The 20,872-nt window shown below is 44.4% G+C and overlaps 1 protein-coding gene across 3 annotated transcripts in view; it reads right to left on the bottom strand.

Annotated features, from left to right (window-relative positions):
* Nucleotides 1-20,872, bottom strand: part of PID1 (phosphotyrosine interaction domain containing 1) — a 66,673-nt gene that overhangs the window by 45,087 nt on the left and 714 nt on the right. The gene's annotated exons all lie outside the window — the stretch shown is intronic.

Below are 20,872 nucleotides of genomic sequence, written 5' to 3'. Positions count from 1 at the left end.
CATTCCTCAAACAACCATTAATAACCTCATTCATAGCATGACAAGGCGTGTAAGTGTGTGTACTTCTGCTCTTGGCACTCATACTCCATACTGAATAGATGAAAAAGATTTGAATAGTTTGTTTCCATATCAGTAACATGTCTATAGATCCAGTGATCTCAGTAATTCCATGACTTTTCCTTCTTGGTGTTGCAATTCCAATGTCGAGGAGTGCATGTATACATGGTAGTTTCCCTATTAGACAATGTATGGGTTGCATAGCATATGACCATTGCAAGGAAATAAGTAAGCCGTCCTTGTAGCAGCACTGATCAGAGATCCGCGGGCACACAAGACACCAGTCACAAGGGAGCTGGTGCACTGCAGTGAATAGAACTGGTGCCACAAAGAAGCATGCTGCCCTTTACATTGCCCTGGTGGCACCAACATGCAAATGTCTCCATTCTCTGGATCTGAATATCTGGCTTTAATTCTCATCCATGCGGATTATTGTAAGGCATCAATTACATTTCTCTGTAACTGCGCACACAGGAAATCCCAGCAGGATACAGATAATTGGAGGATGGGGACAACTACATATATTGTATATCTTGTATGTGACACGGCGCCATTTTTACGCCTAGCAATTAATCCAACATATGTTCTCATTTTTCGGAATCATCAAATGGGTGTTAGTTCTATGAAGGGAAAGTCAGACACTTCCAATGCCCTTCTCCACCAAAAGGAGAGCCAGTGTCTGTGCCCCCAGACATGAGACTGTTGATGGATCCTATTGAGATTGGCAAGATCTCACGTCTATGGGCACTTTTACAAAATATTCTCATTGTCGTCTCTAGGCGATAAACACTGGATAATGAATATTACCTGGCTGTATGGATACTGTCCTTAATATATGCAGCTCTTCACACTTGTGCACCCCCTCACTTGTATGATCAGTTGCTTCCAAACCACCAGTTTACAGTAAAAACAGTTTTTACGCAAGTCGAAAGGCGTCAAAAATCCAAGATTCCTTATAACACATCCAGTAGACAAGAAATCACCCTGTTCATAACGGGAATGCAGCCAGGTATGCCGGGCTTGTATAACCCCTTATTAACATCCTCTACAGCATAGGTTAAGGCAAAATGGAGGGGGGCCTTCAACACATTTTTCCTAAAATGAATGGGATTGATTTTTTGTTTTCTTGCAAACACTGTGGTTTGGCTCTAAAACATGGTCGTGGATGAGGGGTAGTACAGTTGGCGGAGGAGAGCTCTGCAGCTATTCCAGCTCAGCTTATAAGACCTGGCACGTGAGGATACGCAGAGGAGGAATGGTACAAAGGTGGAGTATAAGGCTACTTTCACACTAGCGTTCTGCTGTCCGCTCGTGAGCTCCGTTTGAAGGAGCTCACGAGCGGAGCAGAACGCTTCCGTCCAGCCCTGATGCAGTCTGAATGGATAAGGATCCGCTCAGACTGCATCAGTCTGGCGGCGTTATCCGTTCAGACTTACAATGTAAGTCAATGGGAACGGATCCGCTTGAAGATGACACCATATGGCTCAATCTTCAAGCGGATCCGTCCCCCATTGACTTTACATTGAAAGTCTGAACGGATCCGCTCAGGCTACTTTCGCACTTAGAAATTTTTCTAAGTTATTAATGCAGACGGATCCGTACTGAACGGAGCCTCCATCTGCATTAATATGATCGGATCCGTTCAGAACGGATCCGATCAAACGCAAGTGTGAAAGTAGCCTTATAGGGTCGACTTTGTGCCCATCCCCCGCACATTACTGTGTATGGATGCTGAGGGTACTGCTACATTGTGTAAGCATTATAATGCGTGTGTGTGTGTCAGGCTTGGTCCAGGTAAATCCCCCTTCATCAAAATCCATTGTAAGCTCCGTAATAGTATATAATACTATAATTCTTGATCGGATTATCCAATAAAACTGTTTCATAACGTGTTAATCAGACAAGTCTTAAAAATGTGATTTCTTCTATCTGGCTGGTCCCCCCCATCCCCCCAGTATCCCTGATTGTGACAAGAAAACGGTCTGACAATTTGGAGCATTATGTACACTGAAAAACATGATTTATACGGAGCAGACATGATTTTTATTTTAATTTTAAAGGGAATCTGTCACCAGTGACCTTATCAAACTGTCCACATAGACACAGAGCTGTTGTTCGCCTGATTAAAATGCTGGCTTTCTTTTGTCGATCCGAGGCTCCGTTCCCGAGTTAAGATACCTTAGGTCTTTGGCGCAATGAGGGCGTCATCATTGCTGTTACACACAAGCTCCACTCCCTTGCCCCCAACCCCTCCCTGGTCCCGTCAAAGCAGCGAGAGAGCGGCTGGTCACAGAAAGGAACGGAGCCCTCATTGCACCAAAAACCTAATCTGCATATTAAGAAAAAGGGTCATAACAAGAACGGAGCCTCGGATCAACAAGAAGTAAAACCGTGTTTTAGGTATCTATGCAAACCGTTTGGATAGGGAGGTCTCTGGTGACAGATTCCCTTTAAGCAATAGCAGGAGCAGGGCTTGTCCAATATTTTTAGCCATCTTAGACAACTACTCAAAGGAACTTGTTAACCAGATCTAGATCCTGAGCAATCAGACCCTCCATCTGGAGTATGTCAGACTAAGGCTACTTTCACACTCGCATTTTGCCTTTCCGTTTTTGAGATCTGTTCAGGGCCCTCACAAGCGGTCCAAAACTGATTCAATGCATTCTGAATGGAAAAGGATCCGCTCAGAATACATCAGTTTGCCTCCGTTCTGTCTCCATTCCGCTTTGGAGACGGACACCAAAACGCTGCTTGCAGCGTTTTGGTGTCTGTCTGATGAAACTGAGCCGTCTGATGAAAGTCAATGGAGGACGGATTCCGTTTTAGATTGTGTCAGTGAAAACGGATCCGTCCTCCATGGACTTTCAATGGTGTTCAAGATGGATCCATCTTGGCTGTGTTACAGATAATACACACGCATCCGTTCTCAACGAATGCAGACTGTCGTATTATCTGAACGGATCCGTCCATGACGGACCCGCACAAAACACAAGTGTGAAAGTAGCCTAAGACACACCCAATGTCCGTAATACAGCACAAACAAACATATGACCGCTTACATTGCAACTTAAGCTTCGGATTATTGCAAATTTACTGCTGAGCCTGAGCAGTTCCTGCCCTCTATAGGGCGTACGCGGAAGGATATACCGTCTGATGTCTCTTTCACGCGTCAATCATGGACATGTGCTGTCTGTGGTCTCCGTGGACAGCACATGTACGCAATGACTTAACGTGTGTATTCACACATCAGTGGTTTTCCATGGTCCGTGGTGGCACCAGTGAAGCACTATTTTGATACGGATCCTTCACAGACATTATAGTCCATAGGTCCGTGAAAATCATGGACACAAATAGGGATGCCATGCATGCTTGGGCCATGGTTTTCACGGATCGTTGCAAGGAGATGTTCTGCAAATTAAAGGAGTTGTCTCACTTCAGCAAGTGGAACTTACCATGTAGGGAAAGTTAACACAAGCCACTTACTAATGTACTGTGATTGTCCATATTGCCTCCTTTGCTGGCTGGATTTATTTTTCCAGCACATTATATACTGCTTGTTTTTATTGTTACGACCATCCTGCAATCCAGCATCGGTGGTCGTTCTTGCACTCGGGACCTTGGGAGCTCACATAGAAAAAGTGCCATCCTATGTGAGCTCCCAAGGTCCCGGGTCACCAGAGAGGCCGCACTTTTTCTTATCGTGTGCAAGGACAACCACCACTGCTGGACTACAGGGTGACAACAAAATATCCCAAAAAAGACCTGGACAATAATTACTAAAACGTAACTTTTACTAGTTATAACTAAAATAAATTAAACACAAATTGTGCTCATGAAAATGCGGTGAGATGTGCATCAATAAAAATTGCATAACAATGCTATATGGACCTGCAAACTAATAATTCCTGGGAAATAAATGGAAGGATCTTACCAGATCCAGGAATATGGACTTTAATTTGTGTCTTTGTCAGGTGACGTATTTTGGTAGCAATAAGAAGGCAGGGGCTCGTATCAACGTTGCCTTTGTGAAGGCTGGGACTACCTAACCCTAGACGATATCCATACCCAAGTATGGGTAGGGGGCTAGTGGTCCCTGCCTAACAATATACAGAGCACCCGCCCCCATAGGGGCGACCCAGTCAGGAACCTGTCCCTATTTGGGGACTAATCCCTAAATATGTCCCTCACTTGTGTCCCAAAACTGGACTGCAGGGTGGTCATAACCATGGATACAAGCAGTGTATAATGTGATGGAAAAAATGAATCCAGCCAGCAAAGGAGGCAATATGGACAATCCCAATACATTAGTAAGTGCCTTGTATTAACTTTCTCTACATGATAAATGCCATTTGCTGAAGTAAGACAACCTTTAATTTTCAGCGGAGTGTTGTCCATGGAATACAGATAACACACGGAGAGCAAAAAACAGACCCAAGGACCAAACAGTACTCCTTCATGAACATCTTCCTAGATGGACTTTCTTGTCACAGATAAGAAAGTGTAAAGGTCTATATACTGTATGTCTGAGCAATGTTTCTGGGCTAAACATGGAAGCCATTTCTCCCCGGTTAACCACTTCACATCTGGGCCATTTGCCCCCTTCCTGACTAGGCCTAATTTTGCAAATCTGACTTTGTGGTAATAACTTTGGAACACTTACTTATCCAAGCCATTCAGAGATTGTTTTCTCGTGACACATTGTACTTCATGCTAGTCATAAATTTGAGTCAATATATTTCACCTTTATTTATAAAAAAATCCCAAATTTACCAAAAAATTAAAATAATTAGCGATTTTCAAAATTTCAATTTCTCTGCTTTAAAACAGAAAGAGATACCTCATAAAATATTTATTACTTAACATTCCCCATATGTCTACTTTATGTTGGCATCATTTTGTAAATGTAATTTTATTTATTTTTTTAGGACGTTAGAAGGCTTAGAATTTTAGAAGCAATTCTTCACATTTTTAAGAAAATTGCCAAAACCCACTTTTTAAGGACCAGTTTAGGTCTGAAGTCACTTTGTGGGGCCTACATAGTGGATACCCCCCATAAATGACCCATTATAGAAACTACACCCCTCAAGTTACTTAAAACCGATTTTATAAGCTTTGTTTACCCTTTAGGCGTTCCACAAGAATTAAAAGAAAATAGAGATCAAATTTAAAAATTTCACTTTTTGGCAGATTTTCCAATTTAATCTATTTTTTTATTTAACACATTGATGGTTAACAGCCAAACAAAACTCAATATTTATTACCCAGATTCTGCGGTTTACAGAAACACCCCACATGTGGTCAAACTGCTGTATGAGCACACGGCAGGGCGCAGAAGAAAAGGAGCGCCACATGGTTTTTAGATGCCATGTCCCATTTGAAGCCCCCTGATGCACCCTTACAGTAGAAACTCCCAAGAAGTGACCCCATTTTGGAAACTAGGGGATAAGGTGCCAGTTTTATTGGTACTATTTTGGGGTACATATGATTTTTTGATCATTTATTATATCTTTATGGGGCAAGGTGACCCAAAAAATTGGTTGTTTTAGCACAGTTTTTATTTATTTATTTTTACAGCGTTCACTTGAGGGGTTCGGTCAAGTGACATTTTTTAAAGAGCAGATCGTTACGGACATGGCGATACCTAATATGTATACTTTTTCTTATTTATTTAAGTTTTACACAATAATAGCATTTTTGAAACAAAAAATTTGCTTTAATGTGTCCATGTTCTGACACGGCTCATTTAGGGGCTCATTTTTTGCGGAATGAGGTGACGGTTTTATTGGTACCATTTTGTGGGACATATGCCTTTTTGATCACTTGGTGTTGCACTTTTTGTGATGTAAGGTGACAAAAATTGCTTTTTGACACTTATTTTTATGGTGATTATCGGACTGGGTCGATAATGTGATATATTTATAGAGACGACCGTTACGGACGCGGCAATCCTAATAGGTCTATTTTATTTTATTTTTTCCATTTTAAACTTTTTTTTTTAATCCCTTACTGGGGCTGACATAGTATACCCAGTTACAGGGGAAATACACCCCCCAGAGAGACTGTACAGCGCTGTACAGTCTCAGTGCAGGGCTGATCGAGTGAATACAGCGATCTAGAAGGCAGGGACACCTGGGCACTGTCCCTGCCTTCTCTAAGGGTTGCCCTGCTGTCACTGACAGCGGGCAACCCGATCAGCAGCTGCACGATTAGCGTGCATCTGCAGTCTCTGAATGGATGTTTTAAAACGTCCATTCAGAGATAGAGGACCACCTCCCGGATGTTTTTAGGCTATGGGCGGACGGGAGGTGGTTAAAATTTGGATGCTGTGCACGCACCGAGTTCGGTTAGGGCTAGCGCTCCCAGGTGACGTCAGATCTGGATATTCCATCTGATCAGCATAAACTTTCAAGTTATGCAGAAATCCAACACTTCAAAGCTTCATGGATCAGATCCTGGAGCACCATCCACGCTACATGTGTTACTTTCAGAAAAAAAAAAAAAAAAAAAAAAAAAAAAAAAAGGACCTTCAAAGAGCATCTTATCTTAAGCAGGAACAAAAAAAATAATAATCTGGAGATGGCAATGTGTGCTGAGCATATGGAGAGCCTGCACCCATAGGGAAAAGTAGGAGCAAAAGCCCACACACAATGCCAGGAACAATGCCGCAACTCCATATTCGCACGTCATGGGTTGTGATGTTCCTGCTAATTTGGGAACTCACAGTATACCTTATACTTTAAATTCTTCACCCTTCTAGCTAGGTATTAGCAGATAGTACCAGGTATATAGTTTCCCCCATTAGGTCCAGTCCATTCTCCCTGGAGATTTCACCTGGTCTTTAAAGGGGTTCTCCAAGACTTTTTCATATGGTCAGACTGGGGTTAAAACAAAATCTCACCTTCATTGGTGCTCCAGTTCCAGTGCCGAGCTTACTTCTCCTTCTCTTCCGCTCCCTGCTGAACCAGAAGTATGACCTGCCGTCAATGGCGAGTCCCTTGCCCCCTACTTATGTCTGCCAGCAGTTTTGCATCAACAAAACTGCTGACAGACTCCCTTTAGGCTACTTTCACACCTGCGTTCGATCGGATCCGTTCTGAACGGATCCGCTCATATTAATGCAGACGGTGGCTCCGTTCAGAATGGATCCATCTGCATTAGAACTTAGAAAATTTTTCTAAGTCTGAAAGTAGCCTGAGCGGATCCGTTCCGACTTTACATTGAAAGTCAATGGGGGACGGATCCGCTTGAAGATTGAGCCATATGGTGTCATCTTCAAGCGGATCCGTCCCCATTGACTTACATTGTAAGTCGGAACGGATCCGCTCGCCTCCGCACGGCCAGGCGGACACCCGAACGCTGCTTGCAGCGTTCAGGTGTCCGCTCACTGAGCGGAGCGGAGGCTGAGCGCTGGCAGACTGATGCATTCTCAGTGGATCCGCCTCCACTGAGAATGCATTAGGGCCAGACGGCTGCGTTCAGGGCCGCTTGTGAGCCCCTTCAAACGGAGCTCACGAGCGGACACCTGAACGCAGGTGTGAAAGGAGCCTTAAAGAGATTATCCCACAAAAATGATTAAATATAAGATTGAAGAAGGACCAACTGCTGGGGCCCACAATGTCCTCTATCTGAATGAGGCCGTAGTGTGCATGTCAGTCCACCTCTCCATTCATTTCTATCGGACTAACAAAGCGCTGTATACGTCACTTCCATAATAGCAAATGGAGCGATTACGGTATATAAAAAGTAAAGTAAGAAAAAAACATAAGTGACCCAGTGCTGGAAACGGAGTCTCTACTTTATACTGCCCGCAGATTAGGGCAACATAAACCTGGTTATAAATTCCCTTTAAACGCATTTTTTGAGTTTCAGACAGTTAAACCCATTCTTCTTTGCCAGGCTCGGCATCCTCCATTGTACGCATTTTTTGCTGGGGATTGCCATTATCTGCGGACCCCATGCAGAGGAATTGCTCCCCCGGTTATAGACACGCCACAGTGTCTGGGTTTGGAGCATTTCCACCCGTTTAGGCCTTTTTTCAGTGAGTTTTTGTCTTTATGTGTATGGAATGCGCCACTTCATTGTGGTAGGTAACGTTCTTTTGCACCTGGTAGCTTCTGTGTCACATGGTCTGTTGTGGGTGCAGCTCACAGTGCATTGGTGATACCACTATGGAGGCATGTGAGAGTCTGGCTGTGAGTTGTTTCTAGCACTGATCAGACCCTGTTCACACACCATGGGCAGGTGAGTGGTAGGACCCCATGCGTGCTGAGAGACCGTGACATGGTGCATGAGGGGCCTTCGATATGTTCCTGACTGGAAGATATTGGCAAAGTTCTCAGCTTTTAACATCAGCTTGAGGAATTGGCTAGTATTGTCAGTTGCGTATCATTTTGGTGCATTTTTTGCTATTCTTCTGCTTAAAAAGGGATATCCCCACGAAAAATATTCTGCATTTTTCAAACCAGCCCCTAGATCTGAATACTTTTGTAATTGCATGTAATAAAAAATATAGAATAAACACAGAGCTATTCAATAAAATTTATCTGTATAGCCCCACCTGCTGTTTGCCCTTTTTCTAAATTCTCGGTCCTGCTCACTGAGATTGACATAGACCTAGTTCAATCCTTCAACTGCCACCAGCTGCAGCAGAAAGGACATATCCCTTACAAAGGACACGTCCCCCGAGCTACCAGCTTGATATAAAGCGAGGAGAGCAGTGAATGGGGAGATCTCTGGATCCATGTGAGGTACAGGGCTGGTTCTAGCTTTGTTAGAAAGAGATGGTCATGTACTATATGATGTCTGGTTTTAATGTTTTACATTAGTCATGGGATAACCCCTTTAAAAAAATAAAAATAAAAAATCATAACAATTCCTTGTGGATTTCATGATCAGAAGCTGCAAATTTTCATCTTCTGGAATTAAAGAATGCCTGACCCTAATCATTGACAGCAAGCAGAAATCTTGAAAAAAAAAAATAAATAAAAACACACGAGGAGTAGTACACAACTTACGGTATATTGTAAGTTGCATAATACTTTCATATAATTAATGCAGTTCACTTGCTGAAACCAGCAGCATGTGAGTCTCATCTGCAGCCTATGTGGCGCCCCCGCGTACAATCACTGCGGGCCCCTGGAGCATCCACATCCTGTGGTCGAATTGGGAACAGGAAGCTGCGCCGACCTTACAAAACGATATATTTTTTTAACCAGATACGTGGGAAACTACGGCATGACATCACTAGTAGCGGGTGACCACAGCATGGGTCCTCTGTTAAGGATGTTGGGTCTCAAGGGAGATCACGCCAAATATATCCTAATCTTTACCACGACTCCAGGCAATAAATCCGGCTCGTTCTCATAAAATATTTCACCGAGCAAGAGACATTTCCACCAAGTATTTCAAACATGCATTTGAAGCAGAACATCTGCGGCAGAGATGACAGGAAGAAGCCGGCTGGCTGAAGGGAGAGGACGGGAGCTGGGAGAAGGGTCACATCTGGAGAACACAGCAACGACATGGCCACATTTCTGTTCAAAGGTGCTGCCAAACTATTTACAGGGCTGGAGCTCGCAGAAGTTACTCAAGCTGTATAAAGAAACAAGATGGACGCACGTCAGCACTGGGCAAGATCGTTACTGCACTTCAACGCTTCATGGACATATACTGCCTAAATAATGGGGCCATTTTGTATCTTTTGTCCCTTACTGTTCCTATGAACTGCATGGATCTCCTTCTCAATGGTAGAAGGTGTACAGCAGGGGTCAGCAATCTCCAGCTGTGGTAAAACTACAATTCCCAGCATGCAGACTTGCTTAGCTGTTCTCAGGACTCCCATATTGTTAATGGAGCATGCTGGGAGTTGTAGTTTCACCACAGCTGACCCCTGGTGTACAGCATCCTGCCAGTCAGCATACCTATGCCACCACCGTACCAACAGCAATGGACGGATTAAACAGCTTCGGTCTAATAGATGTGGGCCATGGGCATTTTGAGGCATGCTTCTTTTTTGCAGGGGCACATGTGTAGCAGCTGTGTCCTGTTAAAAAAAAATATATAAAGCCATCGTGACTGGAATGGAATCCATTTCCACAGCCACAATGCACACCCAGAAAGCCGGCCGTGTCCCTCCCCTCATACAAGGATCGCGTGATGCCTGTCCACATATGTAAACCACTAACATCATGCTGCCTGTCACATAAAAATGGCCATGGATGTACTCCACTGCCAGAGCAGATGGCGGATTCTGGAAACCAAAAGAAGCTGCCTCATAGTATGCTGTTCCCGTCCTAGGAACATATATTGCCTAAATAGTGGAGCCATTTTGTATCTTTTGTTTCTTACGGGGTTCCTATGAAGAAAAGTAAGCTCATAGTAGTACGAGCAGGATAAAAACAGAACAGAAATGCCCCATTTATGCCAGCCACAAGGCTATATCCATTAAAGGGGTTGTCTGGGTTCAGAGCTGAACCCGGACATACCCCATCTTCACTCCTCTGGCCCGCCTGACATGAGCATCGAAGCAGCTCTCTTGCCCTGTGCTGTATCGTGCAGGCCAAGGGATTTTTTGTTTACATTGGCACAACTACTAGGCGGAGGGCTTCAGACCAGCAGTGATCCCCGTGCCGTCACCAGCTCTGATGGGCGGAAGCCTAGCAGTCCCCATGGAGAGCCCAATACGTCACGGGATCTCCATAAATAGCCTTTGCCCTGCAAGATTTAGCAATGGGCCAAAGGAGAGCATCCAAGCATGTAATGCTCCGATGCTCATACCATGGGGGCTGGAGGGGGTAAAGATGGGGATATGTCCCTTTAAATAGATCCAATTTCATATCTGTGCCCACCGAGTAGTCACTATTACTACAAATGTGCCAGGTCAGCAATACTCATAAATAAGTCTGCCACAGAGCTCCTAATACACCCGTTATCCCCTCTACCGTCCTGTCATTGGTCAGTGATAAGAAAATCCAGCTCAGATTTTCAGACAAGACGCCATCCAGATGAGATATGTTTAAAACTCAACCAGGTTTCAGATCGCTCATCTGAAAGGGGGCAATGTTTTTATTTTGTTCTCATTTTTTAGCTAACAAAAAAAAAAAAAAAAAAATGTTCAATTGGTCTTTATTAAAAATTGTGAACCCCTGTCTCTGTGCAGCCTTGAGTTTCTCTAGTAGCACTGGATTTTCACAGCTCAGCTGACAGGCTCCTTATCTCTGGCTTCCTAAACACTCAATATTCCTATGACCTTTTAGTAATTCATAAATAAGGTTTATTAGAGATGACCGGCACAAAGTGAAAGTACCAGTCACACAGCTAGACCGTTAACAGAAGAGCTGAATATTTTTAATACAGACCAATTGAAAAATATTTTTAGCCCAAAATGAGTTAAATGCAATCACAAAAAAAATAATTTCTCCTGAAGATGTACATAGCCTTTAATTATTACGACTGTTTTATATCTGGGAAGTCTGCCGCACACCGACAGTGGTCAAACTGCAGAGATTTGTAGCAGCAGCTCCACATTCCCCTAACCCAAATATAAAGATGGTGTCAGGAACGCTCCCTATGATCCGTGCTGCCTTTAAGCAGGTGATGCCAAGCAGCTTGTGGGAAACCTGTCTCCCGGAGGGCGATGCTGGAAGATGTCAAAGTGACTTCCCACACTGACTTGCATTCCTTCCACATAACAGAAGTGGGAAGAGATCAAGATGGAAGTTGTTTATAATACCGCCATGTACTATTCATAAGACACATGATCAGACTGGTTCCTTATACAAAACAGGTCATAAATTGAGGATAATAAGGCCAACAAAAACGTGCTGCACGCCCTTTCAGGGTGACCACATCGCAAAAATAAATAAAAAATAAAGATACTCCAGTTTTTTGTTTTTTTTGGACAAAAGTAAGAAGTGGATCCGGCAGGAAGGAGACATACGAGTCCTTCCTTCATATTCCCCAATCTTTGTAAATCCACTTCTGATCAAAAACTCAAGCAGTTTTAAAAAACACAATAAAATTAAAAACCTGTCTAAATCATTCTATGACCAGGAACCAACACGTTAGCAGGTTCTCTCATTGATGACACGTTTTCTCAAGCTTTTAAATAGAAAACAATAAAAAGCCTTGCTTTTATTGGATTCAGGATATTTTTGGAGACAGACTGTCTTGGTTTCCCATAACCTATTGCAGCACAGCTTTCATTTTACCACAGCAGTTAAATAAATGCTCTGACTGGTTGCTATGTGCAACAAAGATTTTTCTTTTAGATAGTTTTTGGTAAATGAGGTCCACTATGTGTGAAACCACCCTGTAAGAGCAACCAATCACAGGCCAGCTTTCATTTCTTGTAGGGCTCTTGAACCTATGCAGTGATTGGTTGCTATCGGCAACAAGGAGTTTTTACCTCAGGCGGTCTTCATAAACCTGCCCCAATGAATGACATTACTACAAAGAGTTAGGTCTCATGCACACAACCTGTACTGCAATGTAGGGGTTGGCCCATCCCAGACATTGGTGGCATATCGCTAGTCATAAGTGCAGGTCCCAGCTCTAGAAATGAAAGAAACCACAAAATGAAAGAAACCACACGGTGTATGCGCAGGTGCTCCCATTCACTTCTATGGGAGTTCTGAAAATAGCTGAGCGAGTGTGGAGACCGGTGAATGGAAAGCGCACCGCGCACGCAAAGCAAACTCTCCATTCACATCTATGGGACTGCCAGAGGAGCAGAGACCGCGCTCAGCTATTTTCAGAACTGCCGTAGTGAATAAAGGATGCCCATGTTTGCTTGCACGTTGCGCTCTTCCTCACTTCAGGGGAGACAGGTGAAGATTTCAGAAGTGGGATGTGCACCGATCTGACATTGATGGCATACCCTTGCAAGTGAAGACAACCCCTTTAATATAAAAACATATAGAATTCTGGTTTGTCGCTCATCTTGTCTGAGATTCTGATATTGAGCCTCAGGATTGGTCATCAATATCAGATAGACAGGGTTCTTCCGGACCCCCCACTAATCAGCTCCTCCCCCCACCTAATCAGCTCCTCCCCCCCCCCCCCAAATCAGGCCATGTGTGGTCCACAAACTGCGGATCCGCAAAGCACTAAGGCAGTCTGAATGGGCCCTTACTGTCATGTGCTCAGAGACATCAAGAGTCCACCACATATACAGTGGTCGCAGGTTATACTAGAAATGTTTATAGATCACGGACCAATAATGGCAGCTTTTACTGACGGCATCCAGACTGGTGACATTCCACCACACGACTTGAAGGAAAGATCTTCAGTTCATCAGCTCATGGTGTCCGGGTTAATCAATATGCCCATCAGGTCACTGACCAGAGAAATGCTGCGCGCGGCAGCACAGTAGCCGCGTCTGTCCGGCAAATGAGTCTCTGTGATGCTGTAAAAATCTCGAGCGCCATTACTTGAGCTGGGCCCCGTAAGATGTTTTATTTCAGTTCTCCAGAGTTTAGTAAGAGATTTAAAGCTTGCCTGGGATCTGCCAAGTAAACTCTGTCTGTGGGATTGTGTAAATTCATCTGGCAGCACGTCCGGCCCGCCATCTGGAGAAGATTTTCCAGTCAGGGAGAATGAAGCAGGGGCTCCAACTGAACAGGACAAGCAGCCCTTGGCCCCCCTGGGACCTTCCTAATATGTGTCACTCAGGACAGCCTCCTTTAAAACAGGGAGAGCATCCAAGTTTCCAGATTGCACAAGCTGCCACCCGAGTGCAATGAACTAATGTATTCATCATAGGAGACAGGGATGAGACACCCGTGATGGGTGAGATGCCAAAGAGAGCATGTCACAAAACAGCTCATGTTCCCGTCAGCATGGTGTGAAGGAAGAGACAGTTTAGACAGAGATCTTGATTAAAGAACTATTAAAAAAAAAAAAAAAAAAAAAGTCTAAAATTACAGTTTACAATGTTCCAGTATACTTTACTGCTTTACAGCTCTTATTGGATAAACTGGGAAGCAACCAACCTGGTTCAACCAGACACTGGCGGATCCGCAATACACGGGCACCGTACCGTGTGCATTTCGCATCATGGATGCAGACCCAGTCACTTTAATGGGTTCGCAAATCCGGAGATGCAGAATGGTGTGGAACGGAACCCTACGGAAGCACTATGGGAGTGCTTTCGTGGGGATTCGTCCCGTACTTCCATTCTGCAAAAATATAGAACATGTCGTATCTTTTTGTGGAACAGGCGGATCGATTAAAGTGATCAAATCGGTGTTCGTGCATTGCGGCCCGCAGCATGGCCACGGGGCGCACACGTTTGAGCTGCCTCCTGAGCTGCGATAGGGAGAGCTACAGGCGAATAGACACGCCCCCTTACTAGCAGCAGAAAAGACACGCCCCCTGAGCTGCCAGCCTGATGTAAGTCTAGCAGAGTTTTTATTTATTACTCCATGCATTCTCTTCAAACAGCTTCTCCAACTCCCGGTACCCCTGCCGATCTGAGGATAGGTCATCAATATAGGAAACCGGGCAACCCTCTTAAGATTATCGTTTCTCCACAGGACTGGTGACTAATGTGACAACAATGACAGATAAATGTTAACCGCTGGAGTAGCCATTGAAAATCAGTACAATATCGTGGATATATTTCCCATGCGCTGTGATCTTTCCTAACATACACCGAACTGTTCAATGTCTGGATTTCCATAGAAACCAGGATGACAGGCAGACTCGCCCCCCCCGAGCACGTCATCTGCACTGCCTCCCATAAAGATTATTTTAGAAGTACCAACACAATAATACTTCATGGAAATATAAATTTCGTAATAGAGCAGAGAACCGGTGGAGCATCCGATTCATGTGTCGAGTTCTTTCATATATGTCCACCGGACCATATATACTAATATACTAGAATGCACCCAAATGGAGCCTTTTCCCAATATTCTATGTGTTGCTCATAAAGTGAGAAAGCAGGGTGACCCAGGCTCTGTATACAGGCATGTACGCTCACCCTGCGTCTCCCTTAGTTCACACTGAGTTTTTTTACGCTGCTTTTGGAGCATGTCTGCCTTAAAATCAGCTAAAAATAAATAAATTTGCATCAAAACAGCCTCCTATTCATTTCAATGGGAAGCAGGACTTGCAGTTTTTTTTTTTCCCACGTGGAAAAAAGCTGCAGAATTCCCTATCTTGGCGCAGAATCAGAGCCGAATCTCCCAATGAAATAAATGGGAAGCATCCAACAAAAAACCCTCTCCATACGTGTCCGCAAGCTTTTTGGCGCAAATGTACACCAAAATCCATGAGCTGAAAATGAAGTTTTGTCTTGAACACCCAGTGGTTAAACTAGCAAAAAAACATTAAAAATAACCGCACAAAAATGAGCAAAAAAACAGGCTGAATTTTGTAGGCCGTGTGAACATACCTTTATGAATGTTAAAGCCAGTGCTCTACTAGACTGTATACGTGAGCCACCTACAATTACCTATGGACCTTTGGCCAACAATAAAAACTTCCATATCTTTATGCATAGTTGCTGTCGGCAGTCTGATATGCTTAGACACTTCCTTCTGCCTCTGGTCTGGTAGACAGTAAGCAGCAGTCTACTCCTCCCGCTGTCCGCCAGATTAGCCCTCTTGGAGCTTCGGGCAACTGGTCGCCCACAGGCTGCATCACTTTTTATCAGGTACCGGTTTATCCTACACTGCAGCCTTCAATCAACTGAACGGAATCTCAAAGGAGGATTCTACATTCTCATCTTCCGGGTGGTCACTTGGGTCTTTATGCCTCAGCATCAGGGTTGCCAACCGTCCAGAAATTTCTGGACAGTCTGTAAAAATAGGTGCCGTGAACATAAAAAAATGTTTTTGTTATTTTTTTTTTAGGCTGATGGTACTTGATGGGGATAGACCGATTATCGGAGTTACCGATATTATTAGGCCGATATTCATAGTTATCAGTATCTAACCTTGCCAATAACGCGCCCAATCACAGAACATGAGCGCGCTGTTGTCAGCGCGCCACGTTCCCTCAGTAGCACAGGGCAGAAGGAGTCACTCTCCCTCCCCCCTGTGCCGCGCTGCCAATAAGGAGAGAGGGGCGGCGCACTGCGCCACCAATAAAAGTTAACAGCTAATACAAAAATACAGGAGGCGGTGCCCAGCCTATATGACAGGAAGCTACGATCAGCGGCAGTTAACCCCTCAGGTGCGGCACCTAAGGGGTTAACTGCTGCCGCTGATCGCAGCTCCTTGTCAGAGGCAGGATTCAGGCTATGTGATTCTGCGCCGACACACCCGCTTCCTGCATTAAACGTTAATTATCATTGGCGGCACAGTGCGCCCTTCCCAGTATTAAAAACATTAGAGGGGCAGTGCGCCCCCCCCCCCCCCCCCACAATATTAAAAGCATTGGTGGTCACAGGGTCCCCTCCTCCTCATTGGCGGCAGCTTCTGATCGGAGCCCCAGCAGTGTAATCCTGGGGCTCCTATCGGTTACCATGGCAGCCAGGATGCTGAAGCCCTTGCTGCCATGGTAATCTCCCTGCTGCTGTGTGTACTATGCAGAGGGCAGCAGGGACAGTGTGAAGTCCTATTCACCCTAATAGATCTCTATTAGTGTAAATAGAACCTGGGATCTTTTAATCCCTTGTCCTATCTCCTAAGGGGGGGGGGGGGGAATAGTTATTAAATAAAAAGTGTAAAATATATATATATATATAAATAAATCACCCTCTTTCCCAATTTTACATATAAAGTATATAAACAATAAATAAACATATCACATATTGCCACGTCTGAAAAGTCCAAACAAATATATATATATATATATATATAATATCTATGTGGTAAACGTGACAGAATTTTTTTTTTTTACAAAAATGAAAATGCACAGAATGTCAGTATAAGTTATCCTCTATCGGCCTGAAAGTTCAAAGGTTATCGGTTCTTAAAAAAAAAAAAAAAAAAAAAAAAAATTATATCGATATATCGGTCAATCCCTAGTACTTGACTAGATTATTATTTTACAGTTCACAGTAAATGCGTATATTGAGCTATAGACTATATAGAGCTATATTTATAATCTTTTCATTTATTATGGTTTTCCAATTTGTCTGTAAAAAATGTTGGCTGTCTGTGATTATGGGATAAGTTGTCCAGAAAAAAGAAAAAATTCTGGTTGGCGACCCTGCTCTCAGGGTTCCTGTCTCTCACAATGTAATCCAAATAAACAAAGATAGTGGACAGGACTAAATACGCACTGTGGTCAGGCACTAGATTTGGTGTATAGGCCAGGAAATAGTGGGATCCAACACATTTATCATAACTGATGCCAGACAACTGGCATAGATCATCTCTGAAACCAATGCCAGCTCAAAGAACATTACCATTTGTGGTTCACAAACACCTCACACCTTATTAAGAGGCTTGCAAATTTTACTCAAACAGCTTTTGACTGGCGATAGATAGATATATAGAGATAGATATATATATCTAACACTTCATATACATGAGACAGGTGATGAGAAAAGACTACAGAAATGTTCTTCTATACTTGTATTTAGGCTGGGTGACCAGTAGGATCAGCTCCATAGTGTTCAAAATGGCCAACAATGGTTGACGTTCATTTTCTCAGTTACAGTAAGTAGAGTAGCTATCAGTCAGTCGAGGTCGCATTATCAGTGTAGTGGATTGCAGTCAATAGCCGAGAACATGAACTCCCACCACAGAAAGACCACCGTGATCAGAAGGACTGAGGGGAGCTACAACCAATGCAGACATGGCCATGTTTCATCTGTAAAATGCGGTCTGCACAACCATGGCTCATGCGAGCCAAACTCACTGCATCACAATGGATGTATGATGCTGTGGGTTCAGCTACGGTCTGTCCATGATGGATCCAGGAAATGTGACCGTCCCATGGACCACTTCTCAGACCACAACTGGACGTGTGAAAGAAGCCTTATTGACTGTAGTTCATTATTGCATGCCATATACTGAATGGTAAAGGCATTTTTCACCTTAACCAGGGCTGCACAGTAAGAGGATATATACATATATACCCATTCATATACTTTTCATCCTACTAACCACATCTTTTGGAAAAAAAACATTCATGCCCAATAGAGGTCAATCCATAGAACTTGCTCAATGCTACCCCGTTTTCTGTATTAGGCCAAAGCTGCAGATAGTACCTGGTAACTTTTTGGTACCACATCTGAGTAGGTTCCAAGCAAGCCAATCCAGTACCATGAAGGTCACATGACTATACTGCTGACTAGTGATTGGCCGGCAAGAACGGTCACTAAACTGCTACCAGCTACACGGAGAGAGCACCATGTCCACAGTGAAACAAAAAAATCCCTGATACCAAAATACGTGTAGTACTATGCTCTGGAAATGTGAACTTAAAGGGGTTGTCCAGGCTTAAAACCCAATCCCAATCCACACTTCCTCTGGTCTGTAAACCTCCAGGGAAGTCATGTGATCCTCGGCGGCCAATCACTGACCCTAATGGTAATGTGTCTCCAAACGCCATGTCTAGAAGTTTACAGGTTGAGAACTGGAAGGAGGGTCAGATCGGGCCCTTAGTGCTAGAATGGATGGAGGGGTGCGGGTGTATTTTTTGGTCTTGTTACAGTGCATTACTGGCGGGGTTAAAGGACAACCCCTTTATCAGAACCTTTACAGTAATGTATAATACTGTACAGTGCCGTAAAAGCTCCATGCAGTGCCCAGCTAATACTACCATATGGAGCGCCAATAACTGATGGCTCAGGAATCTGAAGAAAGCTAATTGCATGTGCCACCAATATATGCTTCCTCTGCCATACAATGGTGTCTCCTTTTATGTTACTGCTCGGGCGGCAGTTCGTTAGGGGCATGCATCGCCCCTCCTCAGGCCAGAGATTTAGAAACTGGGAATGATACAGACCTGTGATGGCTAACCTCCGGCACGCCAGCTGGGATAAAACTACGACTCCCAAGATGTACACTTGCTTGGCTTTTCTCAGAACTCCATAGAAATGAATGAAGTATGCTGGGAGTGGTAGTTTCACCACAGCTGGAGTGCCGGAGGTTAGCCTTCACTGGTATAGACAATAATCTGAACCCCAGGCTGAATGGAATAGCTGGCCTAGATGGGCCTTTAGGGAATTAGGGGCATGAGCAATTCCCCTATACACATGTATGTAAATGCATCTGAAGGTTCTCAACCATGGTCATACGGGATACCGCTCCCCAGGCCTGAACTGGTTAATATACATGGCTATAGCTTACATATGTCAACTACGTTCCAGCATTTGCCTGTAATGTAATCCTGTGGAGCTCGCAGCAATGAAATTCCAACAATGTAAACCAATCGGTTTAGGTCCTTGCCCCCATTTCCAAGTTTGTTCCTTAACATGCTGTGAAAATGTAAAAAAAATACTCACAACCCCCACTGGGAGCGGAGCTGAATCCTGCGGAGATCACAACCTTGTAGAAAGTATCTGTGGACCTCTTTAGTCAATGTGTCCTCCTTGTTCCCTGTATGTCCTACTAAGAAGGTACCAGGGGCAGAACAACCACTTATGGGGCATCACTACCCAAACAGCGCCCTCAGTAGCAAGTTCAGAACACGAGCAGCTTACGATTATGTTGGTTTCCCAAATGCACACAGTGATGTCACAGTACAGCAATGAGGCTCACAGTGATATCACAATAGTATGATATAGTACAGAAATAAATCAGTGATGTCAGCAGTTGCTCTGCCAGTGGTGCACAGCCTCCTAGGACCCCCATAACCAGTCACATCCATTTCCGTACATACCCAATTTACTGAGTAAACCACTGCAGGGAGTGTAAATGAATGCAACAGGCAGACAACAGCAAAGCACACAGTAGTACTCAGACAGCCAGAGAGCAGTAACACGCTGGCAGCGGCGCACGGAGGCTGGAAACTTGCACAATCACAACACACGCCCTCTCAAAATGTTGTTTTGCTGCAAAAAAGTCCTAATTGAACTCTCCTCCACATTGTCTCGCACTGACTCAGTACATGGCCCGTTCACACGAACGTGTGCTGCCCGTTGCCGTATTGCGGACCGCATTTGCGGATCCGTAATACACAGGCACCGTTCTGTGGCCATTCCGCATCACGGATGAGGACCCATTGAAATGAATCCGGAGATGCGGAACAGAACACTACAGAGGTCTGTGATCCCCATGCACCTGCCCCACGGACACTGCCCATGCCCCACAGACAGTGCCCATGCATTGCGGTCCACAGCACGGGCTTCACACGTTCCTGTGAATGAGCCCTAACACAGGAGTCACTGAAATCCTGGGGTGCCGTGTTATAACGATAAGGGGGTGCACAAACACGTGGATCAGACCACGTCCTTCTCCAAGTTTCAAGAGGAAGATACAAACCCTTCTATAAGAAGCACTGCACCAAACTCTCAGCCGCGCTCCAGCACCTAGACATGTGCCCACTGCATACCCAGAGGTACACTACCGCTGCCCCATGATTTCATAAGCCCCTCTTATTATGTAAATAGGTCCCTATAACACAACACAAGCACCCACAACTCTCCACCTGGGCAGTGATGGCAATGCCACCTGCCCGACAGTCATACTGCCCCTTATCCATCACCCACTTTACCCCATAATCAACCTTTCATCATGCCCAAGAGACATTGTACACTTCTTCTAAAAAATCTCTATGCCCAGCAGTCACCTTGCCTATATCCATCCCTCCACCATATAAAATTGCCCTACAAGTCAACCCCATGATACCCTGCCCCCATCCCCATTGTGAAGTTTGGGGGCAGCCTTTCCTGTGCCACCCCCCCCCACATACT

This window comes from Bufo gargarizans, chromosome 4 (genome assembly GCF_014858855.1).
Source record: "Bufo gargarizans isolate SCDJY-AF-19 chromosome 4, ASM1485885v1, whole genome shotgun sequence".
Classification (NCBI taxonomy): domain Eukaryota; kingdom Metazoa; phylum Chordata; class Amphibia; order Anura; family Bufonidae; genus Bufo; species Bufo gargarizans.
Note: the sequence above shows the minus strand (reverse complement) of the source record. Positions and strands in the feature narration are given on the sequence as shown.